Here is a 21,095-nt window from a genome sequence, read left to right as displayed (position 1 = left end):
CTTCTGAGCACCGCAATTTCCTAGCGACTCCGTTCAGCAAATCAAATCAGCAGAGGAAATTGCTTTCTTTGCTTGGGATACAGGCCACTTGCTTCTTCCCTCTCATTGTGCCTCAGTGGCAACGCCTAATTGATTTGACTCACTCGAAGCCCTTTTCAGAGGGGTAGCATGCTTAGCAATTTTTCCATCAGCAGCAGTTTGCATCGGGCCTGTAGGGTAATAATAGTGATCTCTCCACCCCACGGGCCTCATTAGGCCCGACAGGGCTTGAAGGAGGTTGGCTTCGTAGGCTGTTTTGGGCAACCCATGCCTCATCCTAGCTGAGACTGTCATCATATGATGTCAGGTATTGGAAAGTTCAAGAAAGAGTTGACCTATGCAGCCTTGGCTTGAATTTAAGCTGCTCAAAGTTGGCGCTTTTGGAATTTGGCTCCCTTTGCTGCCCAAGATCCTTTGCATCCTGGCTTGAATTCAAGTCAAGAATACAATATTCCTTTGTAGCCATGGCTCAAAATTTGAATCACCTGATGTCATGTGATGTCAGGTAGCAGACATTCCTGTCCCCCTGTGGCCTGTGCACACGTTTCGCCTTCCATTTGCCCTTCTTTTCTGTCTTCCTCTCTTGCTCTACCACCCCATTATATCTTCTCCTGTATTTATCCCTGCCTAGCGGGCTGCACCGGGAGGGACGGGGTACTCTTGCGGGCAGCCTCAACTGATCATCCACAGAGGGCTTTTTTCAAAACCAACCAACCATTTTCAGCCTCTTTTTTACCCATTCTAACTTCTCTCCCCCATTCCTCTCATCATCTCCCAGGAATAAGTTTATTTAGATGGAACTATATATAGGTTTTCCTCCTGATTATATGTGCCTGGCTGCTACTGCTTTGTTCTTAGGCATGACGTGAGTTGATAGCCTCATGGCCGGTTTTCTTAGCATATCATTACTGCTGTTTCAAGTTGAAGTGGATGGCTTGTTTGTCTTGCTCTGTAGTTTTCATTTCTAAATGTAATTCTGGGTGAGCTCTCTGACTCAGCCTGATCCACAGCGCCTGCAGCTATTATAACCAAGCACTCCTACGCAGAGCTTTGCTGATGTTTCTGTCCATCAGCATCCTGCAAAAGCTGTTCCAGTTCTGGGGCCCACACAGGTTTTCTAATTCATTTTATTAAACACTTTCCTGGAACTGCCTCCTGTGCAAGTCCCATTGAGATAAGCAGGGTGCTTCACACAAGAACATTAATGGTCCTTATCAGCACAGCCCCTTGGGATTCAGTCCCTGGTCACTGAACGGACAGGAGTTAGCAAGCTTGGAGGTTTTGCCATTTTATTAGCTATAGATCTGTGCAGCTGGGCAGAAGCAAATGGATCAGACCTATTATGTGGTTTAAGGAGAGGCAGCATGGAAGGATCCAAAAGGGGGTTAGGCTGCATCTCTTCAACTGCTTAAGACTTCAACAGTGCAATCAAAACAGGGAATGTGGTCCTCCAAGCCCCTCTGCCTGGACCTCGGGATTCTCTCCAGTCCGCATCCCTCACAGGCAGGGCATTTTTTGTACCAGTACTCCCTGGTATGAAGTACCAGCATCTTTTTTTTGCTGAACACAACAGCCATTTTGTACCTCCTACCCGCACGCCACGTGTCTATCAATATAGCATACTCTCCAACATTTCTCCAATGAACATAGGGACGTCCCATTCCATAATGATAATTTTACTGTTTATATCCCACACATCTTACTGGGTTGCCCCAGCCACTCTGGGCAACTTCCAATGTATGAAAAAACATAGTAAAACATTAAAAAAAAATTTAAAAATCCCTATACAGGATTGCCTTCAGACAGCTTGGGGTTGGACAACTCCACACTCTCCAACATTTCTCAGTGAAAATAGGGACATTCTAAGGAGAAGTGGGACATTCTGGGATGAAATAAGAAACCGGGATGGCTTCTTTAAAATAGGGACGATCCTGGAAAATAGGGACACTTGGAGGATCTGAGATAGGAGTATTGGTTTACGAAAAAGGCACTGCTCACATGCTCTACTCTGCAGGTGCCTTAAGTGTTTTTGCCCGGCTGGGATGTTATCGAACTCACCTCTTGCTTGCTAGGATGCTTGCACTGGCATGCAGCCCCCAGAACATTTCCCAGATGAGAATGCCACCCTTGGTCTAAGAAAGGTTTAATAATCATGATAATAAGAGTAATACAAACTGTTCTCTAGCATGGATTGCAGTGATCTTGAGCGACCTTGGGGGTGGGGCAAACGAAGTTCTTGGAATAGGTGAGGACTTGTCCGAGACGGGATGTCAGCAGATTTAGAAACCAAAGTGCCTGTAGGATGGTTGGGAAATCCTCACTCAGGTCGTTTTAATGGGTGCTTGCTTGCTTGCTTCTGATCCAGTAAACAGTAAGTGGAGAGGTGTAAATCAGGCACTGTGCAATTAACACTATTTTTATAACCGTGCTATCAAAATCTTTCATTTGGCTTTAGGCATCATTTTCTTCTGGTTGCACAGCCAAGAGTTACAGAATTTTGAAGAAACAGAGCTAAGACAGCAAAGGGGGGGCGGGGGAGCGGCAGCTCATAAACTGACTCCTATTTGGAGCCGCACACATCTGAAATCATGAGCCATGGTTATTGTCCTCTGCCAGCATCCGTGCACAATGACACGTCCGCACAAATAGGAATGCCCCATTCCCTTTCCACCCCTTAGCGTCCTCCTCCTCCTCTGTAGAATTAGCAGACGCAAGATGAGGAACTTTATGGCACTGAATTGCATGTGACAAAATACCCCTCATCAACATGAAGATTGCACTTCATGTACCTTGTTAGGTTTTGACAATCTGAGAATGACGTTTCCTAATCTGGGGAGATTAGTCACCTATGGCAGGCCATTATTTCCTGCCTGTTTCCATTGACATAAGCAGGGCTGAGGAATCTCTTTCAGCCAGAGGACTGCGTTCTCTTTTGGAAAATCTTCTTGGGGAAGGGGGCACATGCAAGTAGGGTGGGGTCAGAGGCAAAAGTGGGCAGGGCAATGAATGCAAATATGGCTTTTATTTGGTGGTAATAATAATAATAATAATAATAATAATAATAATAATAATAATAATAATAATAAAACAGCAGCAGTAGCAACAACAACATTTTAAAAATAACCAAGCAAAAGAACAGATTACTTTCCAGCTGCACCCACAATTGTGTGGTCTGAGGAGGTATCAATGATGCCTCCCCAGCTGTTGCCATTGGCTGCGGACTGCCTGTGATGTCACAAAAGCACATGGCAACTGAGTGGATATAAACATGGTCAAGGGGAAAGGCTTTCTCCCTTCCCTAACAAAGCACAGCAGGTAACAGCTGTGGCATTCAGGACTCCTGGTTTTCACATGGAATTAACAGACAGAATGAGGAGATCATCCAGCAGCAAGTTGCGATGGAGTGATAGAAAGCAAGTTTGCTTGCTGAGTGGGATTGCAGCATGGAGGGGGCCGATACCCATGGTTGGAAGCTGTCTGGAGCCTGGCGATGGACTTAGTGGAAGCTGGCAGATGTTGGTGGGTGGAAGCTGGTGGAGTTCACATTTGGAAGCTAGTGGGTGGCACAAGGCTGAAGCAGGTTGTTGCTTGCACATGTAAGAGGGTTGGAATTTACCTTCAGAAGCCGGTTGACATGAACTGTGTGGATATTTGCGTATTGAACTGAGAGTGGCTGACAAGCGAATGTGTCTGTTGGCGTTCTTCCTGGAAGTCAGCCGGTGCGTGACTGGGAGGTTTTGAATGTGGTCAAAGCAAATGGTGTGTGTCCGGATTCGTTCAGGGGGCGGTGGTGGTCACCCTGCAGGCACAAGATAAATGGATGAGCCTATGGACATTCATGGGTAGAAGCCGGTGGAAGCAGGCAGGCTGAGGCTAGGGATGAAGTCGCTAGTCAGAAGCCAGTGAAGATGTCTGGGCGACCCTGTTGGATGGTAGCCATCCCTCTCACTGTGCCTGTGTTTGCTTTCCAGGATGCCTGAAGATGGGAAGGCTTTTCTCGAGGCCACCTGTGGAAGAAATGAAGAGAACCACAGGCTTAAGCCAGCCAGCTTCTATTTCTAAAGAAATGTCTTTCTAAATACACTATTTATTACACTTTCCCCAACCTCCCACAAGAGGAATACTGGGAGGCTGTTCAGGTGGTGCTTCTGCTGTTGCCATTGGCTCTGGATTGCCTGTGATGTCACAACAGGACATGGCGGCTGAGGAGAAAGAGACATGGCAGCTGAGGGAGGGAGCAGCCACAGGAGGAAGGGACTCATGGGAAGCTGGGTCACATGACCATTTGACACAGAAAGGAAATCTGGGTTGACTCCCTCCTGTCTACTTAGGTTGCCGAGATATTATACTCTCAGGGCTCCTGTATCCTGTCATTGGCTTCACCTACTGTTGGGTTCCTTTACTTCTGCTCCCATTGGGCGTCAGCCACCACTGCTGGAAGGCCATGTCTGGCCTGAAGTAGCCCCTGCCTGATTTACAGTCATTTATACGCCACTCTTCAGGTTACAAATCTTTCTGAGGCAGCTTACAAATAATGTCAGAAACATTTGAAAACTGCAGTAATTGATATTGACATGTGTGTACCAATATCAGGATCCTTCCCACAGAGCAATTGGTGATAGGTGGCTCTGTGGGTGAAGAGGGTGGCGGTTAAGCTGGCGCAGTGGCGTTGCGTGGGTTGTCAGCACCCGGGGCAAATGCAAGTCATTTGCGCCCCCTAACCCGGGGCAAGGCAAGTAATTTGCGCCCCCTGCTGCACTGTCCCTCCCCCAGATAGTCCCTCGCTCTCTCTCCGCACCGCACCGCATGCCTGGCACCCCCTCCTCCACAGTGGACGGTGACCTGGCGGCTCGGATCGGATTTGCACAGCCAGCACTGCAGTGAGAGAGAGTGAGTGAGCCAGGTAGGGGCAGAAAGCTGCGAGTGCGAGCGCGCCCCCCCCAGATGTTGCGCCCGGTGTGGCCGCCCCCCCTGCACCCCCCACGCTACGCCACTGAGCTGGAGTAAACCCTGAGGTCTTCTTCAACCGCCTGCCTGCCTCCCTCCTTCCCTCTCTCCTACAATCCTTACAAGTTTTTGAGCATTAGGAAACATTTGGTACAGCTCAGCTGTGAGAGAAAATAATTGTCAGCTCTCAAGTAACTAAGCAGGTGGCACATGAAGGGAACAGGTTGTGCACGTATTCTTGTGTGTATTAAGAAAGAGAGAGAGAGAGAGAGAGAGACTCTTTTCTAAAGGAAAGAAAACTGCACAGGTCCAAGAGTGAGATCTGGAAGAAAATTCTTGCTGTGCTATGACTATGCAGTAACCCCTATGGTAAGAACATGGCATTAAAATTGCAGGTTCGTGCTAGCATAGGCTACTATAAGGCTATACCCAGGAGCTCTTTACAATGCATTTCCCTGTCACTTTCCTACCTGCAAAAAGTTTTTTAAAAAACAAAAACAAAACTGGATTTATTACACTAGGGTAACAGTGCTTTAATTGCACAAATGCCAGTTTCCCAGTACATGCTTGAAACCCTGCAAAATATTGACTGGCGATGTCAGTAGTTTTTATTAATCGTTTTTATTAATAGAATCATGAATTGTAGAGTTGGAAGGGACCCTGAGGGTCATCTAGTCCAACCCCCTGCAATGCTAGAATACAGCTCAAGCAACATACTATGTCTGCTGAATACCTGATCCTAAACATGGTTGCTTATTGAAAGTAAGTTCCACTGATTCCACTGAGTTTAACTTTCAAGGAAGTATATATATGGTTTCAGCCGCTGTAATCCACCATTTGTTTAGTTATATCTCCTGTTAATCCCAGTTCACCCCATTACTGTAACCCTGTTTAAAAATGACCGTCCCAAGTTCTAAATGCAATTTTCCAAGTGTTTGTGATGTGTGTGCAGGACAGGCAGACCTGCTGGCTTTAATGTGCCTGCCTCCCACAAATATGGGATCTGCTATTAAGTGCTATGCTGAACTGTGATATTTCCAGCAAAGTGATGGATGCAGAACTGGGGGTGTAAATTTCAGGAAAAGGTCCCTGTTTACAGAGGTGTTTGGGCTGCGCAAGAATCTCTGGATTCCTCTTTTTAGTGACTCATTGAGACAAAATAGCCTTGAGTGTATTATTCTGCTGATCTGCTCCCTGGGGATTGCCCAGTAAATGTCGGCTGATTCTTCATCTAGACATTCCTGCCATAATTGGTAAGTCCTGGGTCTGTTTATTCTTCCTCTGTATTCTACTATGAAACAAAGTCAGGATAGGCTGAGTGTGGCACCCTACTCTGATTAAGGGCAGCAACAAATTTCCTATTGATGTTAACAAAACCAATGAAACTCCAAGCTGCTTTTCTGTTAAAACAAATAAAGTAACCAGGGAGATAAATGCTTGGGAGGGTTCCACAGTGCTTTATGCAAACATTTGCCATTGTTTGACATTGCCATTTTTTCTTCCTACATCCCTCCTTTACTTGAACTTCTACCATCGCTTTCCCCCTCATAGGGCTCATTCACACTTCTGCTTGTCCTATGTCTAGAAAGTGTTGGTTCAAAAAAGAAAAGAGGGAAAAAATAAGATTTCCTTGGATGCCAAGATCCAAATTTGGGGCAACTACTGTTTGGTTAGAGAACTCCAGCAGAGATTTAAAATCACAAAGCAAAGCATGGAAGCAGCAAAGTAAAGCATGGAAATATAGGCTGTAAAACCTTTAAGATATGCTCTTCCAAGTGAGTTCCAAATTTGTCCCCTTTAAAAGTTCCTTCCAAAGTTTCTCTCTTCTCCCAGCATAGGAACAGACCACACATTTGGTAAGTTAAACAATAGTTTACTCACAAACTCTCTTACAAAGGTCAGGTTAATGTGCTTTTCCATACATCAGTCAGAAAAAGCTGCACAGGCAGTAAAACATAGTTTAGTTACAAAGTGGTAATAGTTCCTAAACTATTGGTATATGCTGAAAGCCATGTGGCTGAACTGGAGGAACCACCTCAGACCTCTTTTCATGGTGAATTCGCAGCTAGTGTGGGGGGCAGCAAAGGCTTGATTACCTACATCCTACAGAAAGCAGGTGTCTGAGGGGTTTTCACTTGTTCCACACTTTCTAGGCATGGGTCTGGGTGGGTTTTGCATTTTCCCCACAGCTTTCCCCTAGAAAGCATGCTCTTTACTGCTGAATCAGAACAAATGGCAATCTATGGAAAACCCAATTGCTGTTTGTTCCAATTCAGCAGTAAAGAGCGTGTTTTCCCATGGGAAAGTGGAGAGCAAAAGGAGGTGTGGAAGGGCCCTTAGTTTTCCTCCCTCCTCACTCCCATGCCATGGCCACTGCTGTTGTGCAACCCACCTTCTCTTTTGCTCCCCTCCCCCACTCAAATGTCAGTCAAATCCAGGACCGTGATGAGGCACTACAAATCCTCCAAGGGGGCTGTGTGTTGACACGGTGCTCCACAGATATATGCAGTATAGACCAGTGGGATAACTCAGTATAAGGGAGCATATCTGATACCTAGGTAAAGGTAAAGGTACCCCTGCCCATACGGGCCAGTCTTGACAGACTCTAGGGTTGTGCGCCCATCTCACTCAAAGAGGCCGGGGGCCAGTGCTGTCCGAAGACACTTCCGGGTCACGTGGCCAGCGTGACATCGCTGCTCTGGCAAGTCATAGCCGCACACGGAAACGCCGTTTACCTTCCCGCTACTAAGCGGTCCCTATTTATCTACTTGCACCCGAGAGTGCTTTCGAACTGCTAGGTTGGCAGGCGCTGGGACCGAACAACGGGAGCGCACCCCGCCGCGGGGATTCGAACTGCCGACCTTTCGATCGGCAAGCCCTAGGCACTGAGGCTTTTACCCAAAGCGCCACCCGCGTCCCTATCTGATACCTAGACACCTCTATTATTCATAGGATTAAGCTTATGGCTTTTCATTTTATCTACACAGTTTTACTCACTAATATAAAGCCCATTAATCACCTACATAATTTAGTAACTTTGTTCATCCTTATCTTGTGTAAAAGGTCCATTGTTTCCTAGCAATGTTTTCTAAAATGCAGCCTGTCTCTGACATGTCCTTCCTTACGATCCAAAATAGGTTTGCGCAGGACAGTTATCTTTACTGAGTTAGCCACTTTGGTTACAATGCCTTAAGGTTGCTTGGTTTTCAGAGGATTGAAGCTCTGAACCTTTTGAGGTGTATTGAACACTCACTTAAGTAACTAATAATTATGTAATGGCTGCAATTGTCCTGAAGGTTTGTCAGTCCTCTCCCTTGCTTGGAAAGTACTCTCCAGCCACTGGATGGGATAAATTAATCTCAAATGGAAGTTCACATGAACTAGGGGTGCGGGGATATTACGGCTGCAATTTACATCCTACTTGTGTTAAACCACCTTATGCTTTTGTAAGCTTCCTCTATACAGTGGTACCTTGGGTTACAGACGCTTCAGGTTACAGATGCTTCAGGTTACAGACTCTGCCAACCCAGAAATAGTACCTCTGGTTAAGAACTTTGCTTCAGGATGAGAACAGAAATCGGGCAGTGGTGGCAGCAGGAGGCCCCATTAGCTAAAGTGGTACCTCAGGTTAAGAACAGTTTCAGGTTAAGAACAGGTCTCCAGAACAAATTACTGTAAGTTCTTAACCCGTGGTACCACTGTACTGTATATGGGCTACTGCGGAAGGCCATTGCTTCCTACTCCCTAACCCATTTTATGAAGTAGAGCAGCAGCCAAATGGTGACCTCAAGGTGTTGTTAGAAAGCAAGTTAATGCTTATTTTTGCTCTTTCAGTAGATAAAGATCTAACAGGGTTTATTATTTTCAATCCTATGACCTCTTCAAATGAACTTTACTACTTTTTTAAAAAAAACACCACATGCTTGATTGATCTTTCCTTTATTTTACTATGTCTGTGGTTGTTTCCAGCTGAGGTGTATATTGGGCAATCGTCCTAAGTTGTTTTCACAAAATCTGCACTGAGGTTATATGACATTGCCGCCAAGTAATTGTTATCCTGCACTTTCCACTGTAGTTTTCCATCGCTTTTTTGCTGCAGAAAGGTCTGTTTTGTTTTTGTTTTTGTAAGAGCATTTGGGTACTACTTAGCCACTGTTATTTATCACAATGCATTCTCAGTGATGGGTTATGGAGAAGGGCTTAAGGGGCACACACGGGCATCTACTGAAATGTACGAAAGATCTTTGAAAATGTGTGAAAGTCTGGAAGTGCCCTGAAGTCACCAAACTTTTCAGGAGAGAAATTAACTATCTGCAGCAATAACACAAACAACAAATATTAAAGTTAGCCCAAGCTTTGATGTCTTCTATAATCTGGATAAACATGGGCTTTCCAGAGCTCCATCCTAAAGGAGCAAAATGTTATTTGTTGAACTTTGGGTGATAACTTCCAGACTCTGCTTGTTGGTTTTTTTTTAAGCAGTTAAGTGGTCTGCAGAGCAGCTCTAGAACAAGTGAAAGTTAGACTTTACCCTCTCTCACCCTTTTTATCTATGGTGATGCAAAGGTTAGCAATTTCAAAGCAGCTGCAATAAGTAGCTTAAGCCACAGTCTGTTGACGGGGAATAACCATGATTACCTAGTAAAGCTGGCTTTGTGAAGAGGAGGAGGAGAAGCGGCTGCCTGTGCTGCTTTGCCTAATGCCATGACAACCAGTGATGGCCAGTTACCTACTAGTTCTGCTGTCCAACCCAGAAATCTCCCTAAATCCCTTTTGCTACTGCTGCTAATGGTTCCTGTGGCACTTATTGCAACCATTTACCTGTTGCTCTCATAAAAACAACGCATATTGATGTGCTCTATTGTAAATCAATGGCATTGCTGAACAGGTTGTGCAGCACGATTGATGAAGATGCCTTGCCAATTCTTTACATGATATACGGGCACTGCAGTATGCCTGGGCACATTTACGGTTTACCACGAAACGGAGCTTAGTTTATGTTAAGGCACAGATGATCCACAGCATTACACTGGTAATTTATATATTGGGTGAAGCAGGAGCTTTAAAGAGCATCCTTTCACATTGTTCTGCCTTTGCAATAAAGATATTTTGTGAATGGAAATCACGAGGATACTGCAGGTTCAGTCATAGGGCGATATGGATGTGCATTGAGACTGTCTATCTGCTGGGAGAATGGACAATACAATGAAGTCATATGCATGCCTTTGGGGGGGGGGGCTGTTTGTTTGTTTTGTGCAACTGCACAGTTAAAGCAAGAGCATGCAATCAATCATGTTGTTTCAGAGTAGTTGGAATGTGCAGTGGTGCATTTATCTGAGCGGTGTTTGCAAATGCCAATCTACGAAGGTGTCAGGCAAGCAAATTTATCATGCATAAACCTGAGTTATAACGAAACGCCAAGAACTTCTCAGGATGGCGTCAGAACTGCCTCAAAATACAAACAGGTCCATGTGCTCTAGACATGACTGGTATCAATCACTTTACTCTCTTTTTAATTGCAGCCCATTCTGGGGATTAGCAAGTGAGACCTCTTGTGCTCTGGGATATTATCATTCAGCAACACAGAGGACAGGGGAGATCGTGAATAATAATAATCTCTTAAGCGTCTTCCATTGAGGAACAACATGTGCTTTATAAACATGAATGAGTTAAGCTGCTTGAATCCCCGTGACGAAGGAGAAACACAACATGAGCCTTCTCCACCTGCTGGGGCTGTGTGTAAGAACATGTGTGTGGGCCAGCTGCCTTGTTGACATGACACCATTTTTCACATGGCCTTCACTGCTGTGCATTGTGGGCTTCCAATCTCACCTTGCCCACAGGGTAATGAAGGGGCTGGGTTTGTAATCGTAAGTATATTATGAATGGCCCAGATTAAGAGGGTGCCTGCTGATAGAACAGGGAAAAGAAATCTCCATCGTGCTACTAAATCTTTCTCCACAATTTTGCTGAATGGGCTTAATTAAAAACTATGGCTGCATGTGCTATTTCTCTGCTGAAAGCGCCAGGCCCTGATTAAAAACTTTGCCCTACATGGACGTTGCTTTTTTGTTCCTGGCCCTGCTGCAAAACTCTTCTATATGTTTCACATCTGGCCCAGATCCAGCTGCAAGAAACCTATTAGATCCCAGGCTTCCCATTGTTTGTCAAAGATGGTTCTGGGTGAATGCAGGTTTACAGCTCTCAAGAAGTTATTATCTAGGATGAGTTGTGAAGATAAGCCAAACTAGATTTCACAATGAGCCCACAATGAGTTCATTAGCTGCACCCACATACCATTTTCTTTTACTGCAAGGGAGTAGGAATCCTGGGATGTTTTCTAGCAGAAGGTAGCTGATATAAATCTATGCATATCTTTCTTGCTACACAGACAAGTGCTTTTCCACCCATTGCCTCTTTCTCCTCTGTACTGTATGAACCGTGCCTGGTTCCCAGTATTGAGCATATGATTGATTAATTTTATAGACCACTTTTCAGCCAGTAATACCTGCCTAAGTGATTTTACAGCAACATTTGAAACATCCTGAACAAATTTAATTCATAAACAAATTAAAATTTAGACAGGCACTTAAGGGTGGCAACAACCTGGAATAAACCAAAAGTCACTGAACAACAGAAAAACCCACAGAAACATAACTTTCGCTACATCCAAACAAACCTAACTATGGCCTAATTTCACAAAGAACCCAAATGCAAACATTTTGGCTGATAAATTCTGATCAATGGGCCACGTCAGAAGAGTCTTTCTCAGTCCTAGCTTTATTGTCCGTCTCTCTCTGTTTCTCTCTGTCTCTCTCTCTCATAGGTGCCAGGTCTCTGGGGCCCTGGGTGCCCAAGCACCCACAAAATTCACCATGGAGGCGCTGAGCACCCACAAATTTGGGTGCCAGGGCCATGAGCGCTGCATGGCACCCATGACCCCGGGCACCCACAGTCACGGGGCCAAGGTGGCACACCTGCTCTCTCACTTACATGAGCCCAACTACATTATCACACTTCCCGTTTCAGAATCCTAAAGCCTCAATCTCACTTTTTAAACCTCCTAATTATCACCCTTGCAATTCTGCGCAATGTTTCCCGATCACCATTTCTCTCTTATCCCACCTGCCTCTGTCTCATCCTCTCCGCCTCTCCTACCCTGACACAGTTGAGGATTAGCATCCAGGGTATTATTTACATCGTTGCTAAATATTTAATTTAATCCTGGCTAGATTTGTTCTGCTGAGCCCTTAACCATGACCTGCTTTACTCGCTACTTACACCTAATCCAAACCCAAAACTTTCCACCTTGGGCAGCTGATTCAGCCTACCCTGGCTGCCATCTGAGTGTTGCACCTTCTCTTAAGGACACGGTGCTGCTGGGATGGGGAGCAAGGCTTGTGTCTGCACAAAATGACACTTGGTACTTGGGCTGACACAGCATGACCTGGCCTTTCCCCTCTCATTGCTGAATGTCACAGCCAGTTGCAGCCTGAATGTCAGTTGCTTGGAATCACAAGTGGGGAGGGAGTTGTTGCACTTCGGTCCTGCTTTGGCATTTTCCAGAGGCACCTGGTTGGCCACTGTGAGACCAGTGGGAGCTTTCTTTATTTTTTCTGTGATGATTTCAATGTCTATCCCATGGGTAGGCAAACTAAGGCCCGGGGGCCGGATCCAATCGCCTTCTAAATCCGGCCCATGGATGGTCTGGGAATCAGCACGTTTTTACATTAGTAGAATGTGTCCTTTTATTTAAAATGCATCTCTGGGTTATTTGTGGAGCATAGGAATTCGTTCATTCCCCCCCCCCTTCAGAATACAGTGGTACCTCGGGTTAAGTACTTAATTTGTTCCGGAGGTGCGTTCTTAACCTGAAACTGTTCTTAACCTGAGGTACCACTTTAGCTAATGGGGCCTCCTGCTGCCGCTGCGCCGCCGGAGCGCGATTTCTGTTCTCATCCTGAAGCAAAGTTCTTAACCTGAGGTAATATTTCTGGGTTAGTGGAGTCTGTAACCTGAAGCGTATGTAACCTGAAGTGTATGTAACCCGAGGTACCACTGTATAGTCCTGCCCCCCACCAGGTCTGAGGGACGGTGGACCGGCCCACTGCTGAAAAAGTTTGCTGACCCCTGGTCTATCCTGTTCTTCCTCCTAAAGAGCCCAGGATGGGGATGAAAGGGTTCAATCACCCCTCTCTGTGCACTACCTCTACCACCCCCATGCCTAGGATTAGATTTTTGAAATCCCCTGACATGTCAAATATTCATGAAATTAACGTGACAGGTAGTTAGACCTCCAGGGACAGAATCTAGTGCACTGTGCAGATAAAGCAAGCAGCCTTAGGCTGAATCTCTCATTCCAAGGGCCACTGCAGATTTTCTTACTTAGAAATAGAACAAGGGGTGCCAGAGGGAGTATCAGAGGATCCCAATCAAACTGGCTCCAGTGAAAACAAATCTGAAAAAGTGATGCAGGATTAGGCAAGCCACGTTAACAGGATTACAGCAACAGGGGAGGAATGCCAAACATTCCCAGACGGACAACCTTCCCGTGGGCTTGCCCCGAAGTCAGTGAGGCTGCACTCCCCCAGCTTCCCTAAACAAGGAAATGGTATCTTTTTAAACACACTGCACATCATGTCCCCAGAGCTATACAAATGAGGCCCTCGGTTAACTGGATTCCCAGGCACGCAGACGTGGCTTGAGAGTCTGCAGCTGGCATTCCGCAGGGATCTCAGGTGACAATGACAAGAAGCAGATTGCAAGAGCATTTCTCCTTTCTTTCTCTGGTGCCGTATGGTGCTCTAAAATTACAGCAAACAGTGTGCTCATACAATGATGTGAGTCAAGCCCACAACCTCAAGCACAGGACTCCCATGCCCAGACAGTGTCACGTGAGCTTGCTCGGTGGCAGGACACACACCTGGCATGCGAAAGGTCTCAGGTTCCGTTCCCTGAAATCTCTAGATAGGGCTGGGAAAAGTCCCATGCCTGAAACTCTGGAGAGATGTTTCCAGCCAGGGTAGTGATCTAGGTGAACCCACAGTCTGACGTTGAACAAGGCAGCTCCCTACGAATAGTAATAGTCTGGGAATAGTAAGAGGCTGGCTCTGTCACTCAGTTGGCATCAGCCGTCTTTCTGTCCTGAGTTTTATTGGCTAGGATCCTGTAAAACAGTAGCTTCTAGATTCTGGAGGGAAGATGGATGAAATGTAAGCTGCGCAGGTAAGGATGTGCAGTTCAAACAATGCCAGTTTCATTAGAGAGAAGTGGAGCTGTCAAACAAAAGGACCTGGTGGCTATTAGGATTTGGGTTTTTTGTGTGATTTCTTGTTCAGATATTTTTAAAGGGTTGTGCTGTTTCATGGTTTTTCATCTGGTTGCCTAAGCCACCTACCACTTGTGCAATGGGTGGCGTATAAATCATCTAAATAAATAAATGAAAGCAAGAAAAGTTGGCTGGGGTCATTAAACAGGAGCAGTAAGAAGGTCTTGGTAGGAATCAAAAGGAATAAGATCTGGATGCAGCACAGGCTTAATTGATGTAGAATTTATTGTTCTGGCTCCTTTCTAGCATAACAGTGACAAACAACCCCCTATTTCTCCCCACTAGAATACCTCTTGTCCTCCCAGGTTCATATAAGTCCTGGGATTGCTCACCCTGGGGTTCACAAGGCATTCTGAAATACTTTTGAGAATTCAGGCTGCTTGAAGGAGGAATAGGATCTGCAAGTTCTGGGGTTGATAAACCTGAATTTAGGGAGAAGGACAACTGAGTCTATACAGGGATGTTTTCCGTAGGGCAGGAATAGTACCTTAGTGACCCAACCATCAGGAACTGTGTGTTAAAATTAATAAATGTGGAAACAGGATGGAATGGACTTGTCAGAAAATACATGCAAAAGTGACATGAACCAATAATATTCTGATTTATCTATCCTCGCTTTCAACATAATTGCTTATGTCACAGGCGACAGAGACATCAGGCAATGTTATATGCCCATGCATAATTCTCTGGCTTAAATGCATGTTTATGAAATCCCTGAAAGTTAATCAATAATCTTGATTAGTAGAAGATGTGGCATGCCATGCTTTCCTGCAGGGTGATATCTGCCTGCATCTCTGGAGGGGAGCGTGTGCATCAGTGACAAAGTGATATTGATGCAACCCTTAGCACCATTGCCCATCAAAGTGGATCGGTGTTATCTTATGGATAAATGCACTGACTGGCCCTTTGCTAGCTAGCAGAGGTGGCTGGTTTTTTTTTTTTTTTAAATAAGTCAGTCAACCAACCAACCAACCGCATTTCTGCTTTCCACACACCCCTTGCACTAACCACTACACAGTGCCCCCTGTATCCTTTGTTCATGACCGTGATAAATTGAATATCTATTACTGCTCCTGTTCCAATGCTGACTTTATGAGTAGATCTCTATTGTTACTCAGAGTGATTTATGAAGTCCTCTTTATTTAGCATTCTAGTTCCGTTTGGTGCATGTCAAGATATTTGCAGAAAATAACTATATGCAAGTCAGGACGATCGGCCTGGTTATGTAACACAAGCAACGCTGCACTAAGAATAGAAAGCGGAAGAAAGCCTGGAGCAGGAAGAGCAGCGGAGAAGGGATAAATCAAACAAATGAAGTGCACAAGAAAATGTCATTCTTGGACAAATGGTGACAGCGTTCATTCTGTCCTCTTGGCATTTCCCTCGGCGCTTTCATCAGTTCCCAGGAGGATCTGCATTCAGGCAATTCTGATCCGATGGCATTGAGGTCCAAAGGCCAAACGCAAACAAATGTGTGGAGAGAACCCACATTTCCTTGGCCTGTATTTGTTTCCTGGCTTACGCAAGAGGTGGATGCAATGCTAATTTGTTGCTGATTTAGGCTGTGGATGAGTCGTGGATGAGCAAATCCCATCAAAAACTCTGGGCTATTGGTGAATGAAGGACTGGAGTCCAGCCCACTGTTGAAATAAGCTCAACCATAGGAATACAGTGGTACCTCGTGTTACACACGCCTCAGGTTACAGACTCCGCTAACCCGGAAATAGTGCTTCAGGTTAAGAACTTTGCTTCAGGATGAGAACAGAAATTGTGCTCTGGCGGTGTGGCAGCAGCAGGAGGCCCCATTAGCTGAAGTGGTGCTTCAGGTTAAGAACAGTTTCAAGTTAAGAACAGACCTCCGGAACGAATTAAGTACTTAACCCGAGGTACCACTGTATAGGAAACAGCCGTAGACCCTTAGATCTAGCCCAGTAGTGTCCACACTCCCTGGGAGCAACTCTGCAAGATTTCAGACTGGGGACATTTGCTGGGGATTGAATTTGCAACCTTCTGCATGCAAAGCAGATGCTCTACCGTTGTGCCATGGATCCATAGGGCTGTTTCCCAGCATGGAATGACATGCTACATTCAACACAGGGCTCCTGTCAAAACTGACAGTTGTGGATTGACTTTGTCCATGCATGCCCCCATCATCTTTAGGCAGAGCTATGACGTTACCATGTTGTGTGTCTCTCTGCCAACATCCATTTTTTCAGAACTGGGCCCCAGAGAGACGTATGTGTGTTTATGTGTCCCAGATTGGGCCCCCTGCTTCAGGAATATTGCATTTGTCTTCACCTTTAATCATGCAAGAATGCTAGTATTCTTTCATTACAATTTGCTGAACTCAGCATTTCCTTAATGTGGGGGTTGATCTGCATATGGAATCTTAATGGGTCAGCAAGCCCAACTGATTTAAATAGACTCATTTCTGTTGATTGTGCTGTTAGCGTATGATAGATATTGATAGATGTTTTGAAATGCTTGCTGATTTTTTTTATAAATGTGAATTCTTTGTTGGGTTTAGTAAACTGTTGCAATAATTAATTGGATTATTCAGCAGGGTATTGCACTTTAGAGAGAAGCAAATTAAAGTGTACAAATATTTCAAATGAATAATGGTGGAAATCTGGTACTAGTTATATTCCAAATGAGTTTCACCATGTCCTTTCCATCATATTTATTCTGTGGTAGCATTTTTGGTTAGGAATAAAAACCAGAGTATAAGTTCATTGGAATACATGCAGTATCCAAAAGCAATTGACCCTACAATTCTCATGCTGCTTCCTCTGTGATCTCACTGGAAACATCTAGATTAAACAAGACTATAGCACCCTAAAGGTACATAAAGGATCTGGGAGTCACCTCTTTACCCTGAGCTTTGACACGTAAGAAAGTTTTTTAAGGGCCTGCCCTATTCTTCTGATGGTGTTTAATTTGTTGTGAACTGTTTTCAATACTGTATTTTTAATTACTACGACCTACACTGGGTTATGGTGATGGCTAGGTAATAAATCCTAATAATAGTAATACTAATAATAATAACAATAATATCAGCACAGCTGACATAGAAAAGCTACATAATGTATCTTTTAATTTGAGTTTAAGGGTTGGGTTTAATTTAAGAATAAAACTCAATAAACAGAGCAGGTGTTTCTTTCCATAAAGGAAACCTGAAATGACGAACAAAGGCAATATTGTTAACCTCATTTTGGAGAGAAGGACCAATGAAACGCAAGCAGAAGTTACTTTCCATCTTGGGCAGAGTTAGAAGAGCTGATGTTTCGGATATACCAAATTCCATCGCTTATTATCAGTCGTGGTGTAACTGATATCATACAGAGTGTACATTTCAAGCCTCCAAGCTTTTTCTGGATTGTAATTTAGAAAACAAATACCTCTTCAATTGCACATTACAGATTAATTAGGATTTGGTTGGATATGATTAGGCCAATTAAATTGAGCTTCGAATCAAGCAGGGATCACCCATTAATTACAGCCCTAGGCAAGAAAAGTACAAATTAATCACCTGTGACTCCCCCATTCCTGGCTTATTGGAAATGGCAGCTGCCCACCCACCCAACTACTATCTCCAAAGTTTGGGGGAAATCCCTAAAGAGAATTTTCATGGTAGCAAACAAAGCCCTGACATATAGACATTTTTCAGCTGCTTAAGAAGAGCCCTTTTGATCAGACCAGAGGCCTATCTAGTCATAGAGTCACCGAGTTGGAAAGGCCCACAGGGGTCCTAGCTGAACTCCCTGCAATGCAGGAATCCTAGCACCCTGTTCCCAGTGGCCAACTGGATTCCTCCGAGAAGCCCAAAACTGGGGCATGTGTGCAGCAGCACTCTCTCACTTGTGTTTCTCCACAACTGGTACTCAGAGGCATGCTGCCTTTGAGAGCCCTCATGCCTAGTAGCATCATCCACCAGGAATTTTATTTAACCCCCTTTTGAAGCCATCCAAACTGGTGGTTCTCACACTACATCTTGTAGCAACAAATTCCCTAATTCAGCTACGTGCTGAGAGAAGAAGTCTTTCCCCATGACTGCTCCAAACCTTCAACTGTTCAGCCTCACTGGATGACCCCGGGTTCAAGTATTATGAGGAAGAAAAACTTCTCCCTATCTGTTTCCTCCACACCATGAATGATTGCATATGCACCTCTCATGTTTCCCATCACTTGCCTTATTTCCTAAAGGTGGCAAACATTTCAAGCTTTTTTCTAAGAGAAGTTGCTCTACCCCCCGATAATTTGGGCTGCTCTTTTCTGCACCATTTCCAGGCATGGGAGTCAGAAGTGCACACAGTATTCTAAGTGCAGATACATTTGTATAAAGGCATTGTGATATTTGCCGTTTTGTTTTTTATTCCTTTCCCAATGATTTTTCGCCACAGCTTAGTAAAGGTGTCCAGCTGAGACCTAGCTCTGCCAAGCAGTCCTTTCAGAATAATAATAATAATGATGATGATGATGATGATGATGTCACCCATCTGACTGGGCTGCCCCAGGCACTCTGGGCAGCCTCAAACAAATTAGAACGCAGTAAGACAGAAAAGCTCTGGGCTCACTGAAATGACAGGTTCAACAAAGCCAGCTTTCTCCAAGCTAGCGCCTTCATCTAGAGAGGTTTTGAACTACAACTCTCATCAGTCTCAATCAGCATAACTGTGAGCTATAATCCAAAACATCTGGAGGAGGGCATCAGGCTGGGCAAGATGAGCTAAGCCTTTTTAAACCCTTCCGCTTTTCGAATGACTTTGCTCTAATTATTATTTCATGAGATCTTCACGGACCACAGAGAGAATTCAGAGGACATAGCATTCAGTCCTAAAGCACTCTTTTCAGCACATCACTCTTAATGGCTTCAGCTACAAAGGCAGTCTGTGAAATCAGGGCCAGTTAACTCTTTCATCACTCATGCACACACACACAAAACCCCCCAAACATTATTGTCAATGCAAAGTCCTTCCAGGGCCCTTAGCTGGTATGCACAATGCACTGACTGTGATAAAATGGATTCTGAAGGCTCATATTGTTACAGGCTATCAAGTGACTGAACTGGATAGGCTCCAGTGAGTGGGCACATCCATTTTTTAGAAAGGAAGCTTATGTTCAATGTCATTAAAAAAACAAAAACAAACCACCTGCACCTCCACGGTCACAAAAATAGCCTTCAAACAGCAAACATAATCCACTATTAATAATTAGTCTGGCTGCGCAAGTCTTGTTTCCGCATCATATAACTGAGCAGCAGTGTCTTTCAGTGTCAAAAGGGCACTGTGATCCCAAAGCCCAGCCTTGTAACTGGCAACTTGCTTTGTCACCCTAGGCGACAAGGAATTCTATCCAGGCGAGTGGGTGGGTGGGCGGAAGAGGGATGGGTCACTCCATCCATCCTCCACCTGCTGACTCGAGTGATGAAAGGTCCTTGCCATGGCTGTGGACCCTCCCAAGTGCTAGGTGCTAAGAGAAGAGCTCTGTGCCTTGTGTCTTGCAGTGGCTGCCAATGGTCAAGTCTTAGGCGCATCGGGTTGGTCACAGTGAGAGGAAAGTGCCCCTGGCCTGATTCAGCAGGACACTTCTTCTGTTCTTTAGGATACAGGGCTCAGACAAAGGGGCACTGTGGAAGCACTGCATTACTGAGGTCTTATTCTAAACGCCATCCTTCAGATGAAATCTGGAATTGCTAAGTAACGACAGATCCGAGGATTCTTGGGGAAAGAGGTTAACCGACTGTTCTCAAAGGGAACATGAAATGCATCTGAGCCAAGGGCAGAAGGGCAAGTCCTGAGAGCCAAGGGATGAGGACTGAGAGGTGAGCCATAACATCACACCTGGCACACAGGTTCTGATCTCATCCTCTTATTACACTCTTCAGCTACAGCAGCCGGTAAGCTGATCATTGGCAAGGGGGGGGGGGGCAAGGCATCTAAATGACCTGTGTAAGCTGCAACCAAATCCCACCTAGCTAATTAAGAAAGGCTGGGTGCAGTGGAGGGGGGAGAAGCAGTGAAGTCTGAAGAAATCTAATATGACTATAATAATGTGATAATTACCCTAAACCACACGGGAGTGTAAGATAATCTCACATCTTCCAATAATAGCTTCAAAGGGCTGTACCTCAGCAGTCACTTTCCACTAATTGTTGAATTACAAACAAAATGAGCACATTGGGGCAATTACATAATTTATAGTTTCTGAATAAAGTGTTTCGAAAAGAAAAACCCGGGTTTTGCACATCTTTTCTGCATTTCAGCTTTCCCCTAATAGTCCCAGAATTCAACCCTCACTTAAAACTAATAGGGTAAATGTGCACTCCAGTGCTGGAGCTCATAATCTTCAATATACAAATATGAGTGTCTTTTTTTTAAGAAAAGGAAAAAATTCATAAAACAGAAAGATGTTGCTGCAGGGGGATAGTAGGCATTCTCTTGTCCGAATGAATGGATTAACAGTTGATGGACAATTGCAATGCCTCCCTTATCCCTTCTTATGGACCTTTATATTCAAATTTGACTTGGACTGGACAAATGGAGGACTCTTCCAGATATAGAATTATCCTCCGTAATGTAGGATGCATGGCTGCTGCAATAGGTGACGGTAGTTTGTCGATGTTCTAACCCTTTGAGACAAGATAAATGGAATGTATTTGCCCTCTGTCCATTACAGCATACTCTGGTGTCTTGGGGGAAGAATCACATGCAATAACCCTCACAACAGAAATGATGCCCCAAGGGGAAACTCTCTGTACTGTGAAACAAAAGAGTAATTATTG

This window comes from Podarcis tiliguerta (genome assembly GCF_965153285.1).
Source record: "Podarcis tiliguerta genome assembly, chromosome: 2".
In the NCBI taxonomy this organism is placed as follows: domain Eukaryota; kingdom Metazoa; phylum Chordata; class Lepidosauria; order Squamata; family Lacertidae; genus Podarcis; species Podarcis tiliguerta.
The sequence above is the reverse complement of the archived record's forward strand: the minus strand, read 5'-3'. Positions refer to the sequence as shown.